The sequence below is a fragment of the Cricetulus griseus genome, chromosome 4 (assembly GCF_003668045.3).
Source record: "Cricetulus griseus strain 17A/GY chromosome 4, alternate assembly CriGri-PICRH-1.0, whole genome shotgun sequence".
Classification (NCBI taxonomy): Eukaryota; Metazoa; Chordata; class Mammalia; order Rodentia; family Cricetidae; genus Cricetulus; species Cricetulus griseus.
Window position 1 is genome coordinate 104,152,697 of NC_048597.1, and position 6,882 is coordinate 104,159,578.

Sequence of the window (6,882 nt, forward strand, 5' to 3'; positions counted from 1 at the left end):
TGGAATTCCTGGAAATCCACCTGTCTCTGCCTCATGAGTGCTGGGATTAAAGATGTGTGCTACCATGCATTGCAATTCTGTTTCTCTTTAATTAAAAAAATTATTTTATGTGTATGGGTGTTTTGCCTTGGAGGCCAGAAGAGGGCATGAGATTTCCTTGAACTGGTGTTTATATGCCGCCATGTGGATCTCAGACTCTTGACAGCCTTGCTTGTATCTCAGGAGTGGACTTAAGGTGTGAGCCTCCACACCCAGCTCAGAGGGCTGAAAAGTAAAAAGAGAGCGTGGAGGGAATTTGAAATGATACACTGGGAGCAGATTCCACCTAGCAGGCTGGAGGAGGAGAGCATGCGGTAGAGGAGTCCCAGGAAAGGCAGATATTCTGTGGTCTGAGACCCTTTGGGGGGTCACATATCAGATATCTACAATTCATAACACTAGCACAATTACAGTTACAAAGAGGCAACAGAAATAATTTTATGGTTGAAGGTCAGCACAACATGAGGAACTGTATCAAAGGGTCACAACATTAGTAAGGTTGAGAACCACTGCCCTAAGAAAAGGGCACTGCCAGGTTGTCCAAGGCCCTTCCATCACAAGCGGTGGGACTTCAGGCCTGAGATATACTCCCATGCTGCCACTCTCAATTCTTTTCAGAGACTTCCTTAGCTTGGAATCTTCTTTTAATCTTATTACATTTAAAATTCTTATTTTGTGTCTACATGTATCTGTATGTGTAGAAGCCCGAGGACTACCTGCAGGAGTCAGTTCTCCCTTTTACCATGTGGATCTCAGGGATAACACTTGGGTCTTAAGGCTTGGTGGCTGGTGCCTGTACCCACTGAACCCACTCACCACCCCTAAGCTAGGGCTTTACTTGGTTACAGAAGAAAATTCCAGGATGAGCCTCTTTGGGTATAACTATTGCTGTCCTGGAACTCACTATGTATAGACCAAGCTGGCCTTGAACTCATAGTAATCTGCTTGCCTCTGCCCAGCAAGTACTGGGATCAAAGGTGTTCGTGTACCACTGTGTCCAGCTAAAGAGTCGGTATTTATGAAGATGAAAGTTTAAGCATGGGAGTGAACAGAAAGCAAGGTCTTCAAGCAAAGACCAGTGTTTTCAGCTTCTAATGTCAGAACTGTGCTCCTATGTTTTTAGCAGTAGCGGCATACAGGGTCTTGGAGGCCTTGGAAACATTGTTCAAAGGGTCTCTAGGACCATAACCCCACCCCAGACAGGGTCTCACTTTGAAGTCAAATGGTTTCTTTCTTTCTTCCTTCCTTTTTTTTTTTTTTTTTCCAGTCTGGCCTTGAACTCACAGAGATCCCCTTGCCTCTGCCTCCCAATTATTGGGATTAAAGGCATGTGCCACTACCACCCGGCTAAGTCAAATGGTTTCTAAGTCTCTCTAAAGTCCTGGCTGGCCTGGAACTAGATAAGTAAACCAGATTCCTTCTCATGAAGGTCCACCAGCCTCTGTCTGAAGTTCTAGGGTTAAAGATGTGTGTCACCACACCCAGCAACCACTCCTCATCTCTTTTCCTTGCTTTGAAAAGTGAGGTTTTATGTGGCTTTGAAGTTTCCTTGCATAGAATTGAAATCTGATAAAGTAAAAGTAGCAGTCATACAGCTTATACACTAGCAGAGGTTACTGATAGATTCTTGGAAAATTACAGAAAGGGAGAAAGGTATGCTTTGTAAGCCTGGTGCCCTGAGTTCTCTCAGAGGGCCCTGACAGTGAATATTGTCATCTGACTCCACCTGCACACTTTCCCATGAGCAGAGACACACACACACACACACACACACACACACACACACACACACACACACACACACATGCACGCACACACAAAGAATAATGTCTTAACCTTCACAGAAAATTTTGTTAGTTGGACTGGAATTTTTTAAAATTCTTTGTTTTTATGTGAGTGTTTTTAACTATATGTGTGTAAGGGTACCACATGCATGCAGTGCCCATGGAGACTAGAAGATTCAGTCAGATCCTGTTCGGTAACAGTTTCACCAGAGATCAAAATATCCCATCCTTGGGGAGTGGAGGGAGTGGGGGTGGGAGGGAGGGTGGGGGGGTGTGCTCCTTAATCAGGGAGTTAAACAATTAAAAAATAGCTTCAAGAACTCCCTGATGAGAAGCCAGGGTGGTAGAGGCTCACACCAGGCAGGCCAGACTTTAAGGCTGGAATTCAAGGCCAGCCTGGTCTACAGGCTGTGAGTGAGTTCTAGGACAGCCAGGGCTACACAGAGAAACCTCGTCTGGAAAAAGAAAGAAGAAAGGAGATGGAAGAAGTGGAGAGAAGCTGCAAAGCAAACTCCAAGACCAGCTCAGCTGCCTGGAAGAAGCAGAAACTTTGTGACTTGTCACCCACGCTGGGGTGCACTTTGGTGATGCAGCTGTTCTTGAGCCATTTCTGCTCCTGTAAGTAACCCTTCACCCATATTCCTGTAACCACAATAAAACCACGCTGGACTGTGGTGGTATCTATACTTTAGTCTGCCATGGGTTCCCTACCTGAAGTGAGTAAATATGTGTGCTACTTCTCCCCAGGTTTTTTTTTTTTTTAAGATTTGTTTATTTATTATATGTACCATGTTCGGCACCAAATCTCATTACAGATGGTTGTGAGCCACCATGTGGTTGCTGGGAATTGAACTCAGGACCTTTGGAAGAGCAGGCAGTGCTCTTATCCGCTGAGCCATCTCTCCACCCCTGGGTTTTGGTTTTTTGAGACAGGGTTTCTCTGTGGCTTTGGAGGTTGTCTTGGAACTAGCTCTTGTAGACCTGGCTGGTCTTGGAGAGATCTGCCTGCCTCTATTTCCACTGCTGGGATTAAAGGCGGGCACCACCAGCTCTCGCCAGGTTTTGTAACACACCAGATTGCCTGGAGTGTGATTTACAGGTAATTGCGAGCTGCCATGTGGGTGCTGGGAACCAAACCCTGCTCTCCTGGAAAAGCAGCAAGTGCTCTTAACTACTGAGACATCTCAAGATTTGACTATGGTCTGGAATTTACTCTGTAGTCCAGACTAGCTTTGAATTCATTACAATTTGCTTTCCTTTGCCTCCCAAAGTGCTAGGATTAAAGTGTATGCTGTTACACCTATCCTGTGTGCTGGAATTCTTTTCTGGCTATCCTGTAACTCTGTAGACCAGGCTTGTCTCAAACTCAGAGATCCACCTGCCCGTGCCTCCCGTGTGCTGGGATTAAAGGCAGGTGCCACCACACAGTGTCCTGAGCTTCTTTATATTGATGAAATTAGGGAAATTGACTTTTAATCCAGCAGCATTGGTAGACCAGATGGCATAAAGTTGTATTCACAGAGCTCAGTTAGTAGAGGAGGCGGCTCAGGAGTTCAAATGGTTTCCCACATTGTCTGGGCTATGAGAGACCATCCCTCAACCACCCCTAACCCAAAGAAAATTTGGAAATTTAATTTACAGTATAAACAAGAAAGCTCCAAAAGAAGGGCTGAAGACATAGTTCAGGGGTGGCACCCTTTCATAGCATAACAAAGGCCTCAGTCAGTTCCCACCCAACTTGGGACAGGGAAAAGTAAATACAAACACTACAAGGTTTGGGGGAAATTAAAAGAACAAACAAGCTTTGTAATTGGGATTGAATGGATGATTGAGGGAATTGAGATGAGGCCAGAAAAGCAAACAGGGTACACCATCGAGGTCCTTGAAGAACTGTGCTGGATTTTCAGTTCAAATTTACTTGTAATTTTTGCTCTGTGAGTATGTGTATGTGTGCCAATGCCAAAGAGCCTGTGTGGAAGTTAGAGGTCAACTTGTAGATATATGTTCTCTTTTTCCATCAAGTGGGTCCCAAGGATTTTACTCTGGTTATAGGTTTTCAGCAAACACCTTTACCCTTTACTCTGCATTATCTCACAAATCCTTCAAGTTCTTACTTCAGCTCTGTCACACCAGACAGGTCATGTCCTGACTCCTTGTTACCCTGCACGTGTTCTGTCAGGGGGACATGGGCGAGCTGTGCAACAGCTAGAGAAGGGCCTCCATGGAGCCTGCTTGCTCCTTCCTGACCTGCCTGTCCCCGTCAGTGGCAATCACTCTCTTCAGGTTCTTTCTATACTCCCAAAGAGAGCATCTGTGTCAGCAGTCAGAATTCCGGGAGTGCTGAAGTGAGGCAAGACAGACTGGACAGATTAAGTGACCAGGGCAGGAAAGGAGGCCCTCACCCTAGAGTTGGTTAAAGCAACTTCAGCTGGACCAGGAGGATCTTGAACCTCTACCTCCAGTGCTGGAATTACAGCCATATACCATTACACTGGGTTTATGCTGTGTTTAGGATCAAATTCAAGGCATTAGATGCACTAGACATACATTCCAACTGAGCAACATCCCCAATCTTATTGAATGTGGGTTTTTATTTCTGCTTGTATGTCTATGTACCACTTAAATGCTTAGTTTTCACAGAGGCCAGAAGAGTACATTGGTGTCTTGTCTACATGTATGTCTGTGTGAGGGTGTAGATCTTGGAGTTACATACAGCTGTTGCTCCCAGGTGGGTGCTGGGAATTTAACCAGGGTCCTCTGGAAGAGGAGTCAGTGATCTTAACCATTGAGCCATCTCTCCATCTTTCCTGGTTAGTTTTATATCAACTTTGCACATGCTGGAGAGTTATCTGAGAAAAGGGAGCCTCAGTTGAGAAAAAGCATCCATACATCAAGCTGTAGGCAAGCCTATAGAGCATTTTCTCAATTAGTGACTGATATGGGAAGGCCCAGCCCATTGTGGGTGGCTCCATATCTGCACTGGTGGTTCTAGATTCTCTAAGAAAGCAGGTTGAGCAAACCATGAGGAGCAAGCCAGTAAGCAGCTCCCTTCTATGGCCTCTGCATCAATCAGTTCCTGCCTCCAGGTTCCTGCCTTGTTTGAGTTTCTGTTCTGACTTCCTTATTTTATTTTTTATTCTTTTTTGTTGTTGTTGTTTTTTCCAGGCAGGGTTTCTCTGTATAGCTTTGGAGTCTGTCCTGGAACTCACTCTGTAGACCAGGCTGGGCTCGAAATCAGAGATCCGCCTGCCTCTGCCTCCCAGGTGCTGGGTTTAAAGGTGTGTGCCGCCACTGCTTGGTCTGACTTCGAAGCTTTAATGATAGTGATATGCAAGCAAGTGTAAACTAAATACGCCATTTCTTCTCCAACTTACTTTAGTCATGGTTTTCTGTCACAGCACTAGTAACCCTAAGAGACTATCTCTCCATCCCAGCTGGGTTTTTTGTTTGTTTTGTTTTGAGACAGGGTCTCACTATTAACAGGCTGGACTCTAACTCAGAAATTTATCTGCCTCTGTCTCTCTAGGGCTGGGATCAAAGACATGTACCACCACCACCACAACCCACTGTGATCTTGTTTTTGTTGTTATTTTCTTTTCTTTTTTAATTTGGCTTTTTTGAAACAGGGTTTCTCTGTGTAGCCCTGGCTGTCCTGGAACTCACTATATAAACCAGGATGGCCAAGAAGTCAAAGATCTGCCTGCCTCTGCCTCCTGAGTGTGAGACATTCACAACTACCTAGCTTTTGTTTTTTCTCTTAAAATATATTTTTATCATTTTTTTCATTATATGTATGTATGTGTGTCTGGGTGCACACATTTATGTGTGTGCATTGTGCAGATGAGTGGAAGCCTTTAGAACAAAGAAAGAAAGAAAACCCTGTGAGCACCCTGGATTTTGTTTGTTTTGTTTTTTTGAGACAGGGTTTCTCTGTGTAGCCTTGGAGCCTGTCCCAGAACTCATTCTGTAGAACAGGCTGGCTTCAAACTCTGTCTGCCTCTGTCTCCTGAGTGCTGGTATTAAAGGCCACTGCCTGGTCTGTTTTTTTGTTTTTTTTTTAAAATGGGGTCTCACACTATAGCCCAGGCTGACCTTAAACACTCAGCAATTCTGCTTCAGCCACCCAAGTTTTAGGATTACAGATATGAGCCATCACACCCAGATCTGAGTTAATAAAATTTATAGAACCTCTATATATTTATGGAAGTTGGAAGGATCCTTGGGAACTTGCAGTTTAATGTTTTTATTTTTGGGTGGTGGTGGTACTTGTGGTTAAACTAGTGGCTTGACCCTGCTAAGCAAATACTCCACCAATGTGCTAACAACTTCAGCCGTCTTTCTTTTTAGCGTCAGACCAATATCTCTGGATTACTCTTGAACTCACTCTGTAGCCCAGGGAGGTCTAAATTTGTCATTTTACTCCATGTCCAAGAGTAGGTGAGACAAAAGAATCTATCCTTGTAAAGAGAATCGAGAGCCAGAGGGCTGACTGTGCGCCATTATAGGGAAACAGTGAGGTGGTGAGAAAATGTCACTTTCTCCTTTGCCAAGTGTTTTCACTTATACCAGCTCACTTTTTTTTTGGTGTTGGAGGAAGATCATGCTCAGTGCCTTGTGTGTCCTAGGCACATGCCTGGATCCCATACATAACACTTAGTTTTGCTTTTCTGCTATCCCTATGCAGTGTCCAGATCCTTGACAATGGTGGAATAAACAAAATGTTCTTAGTCCACAAAGAAAATAGGTAGTGACACCTTCCTTTTGTCTAAAGCCAAGAACACTCAGGACACCTGTGCTTATCTGAGACCTTGGATGAGTTGCTTTCCTGGAGTTAAGGGAGGTATGTAGCAGACTGTCAGTCCTGATATTTCACCCTGGCCCTGAAGGGAAACTGTTGGGTGATCCTGGGCAATACATAAATTTCCCGGATAGTCAGCCTTGCGGTGGTGGTGCCCGCCTTTAGTCCCAGTACTTGGGAGGCAGAGTCAGGCAGACTTTTTGTTTGTTTGTTTGTTTTTCGACACAGGGTTTCTCTGTGTAGCTTTGGAGCCTATCCTGG

The 6,882-nt window shown here is 44.7% G+C and overlaps 1 protein-coding gene across 1 annotated transcript in view; it reads right to left on the bottom strand.

The window, feature by feature from the left end:
- Positions 1-6,882, bottom strand: part of Sbno1 (strawberry notch homolog 1) — a 76,554-nt gene that overhangs the window by 61,924 nt on the left and 7,748 nt on the right. The gene's annotated exons all lie outside the window — the stretch shown is intronic.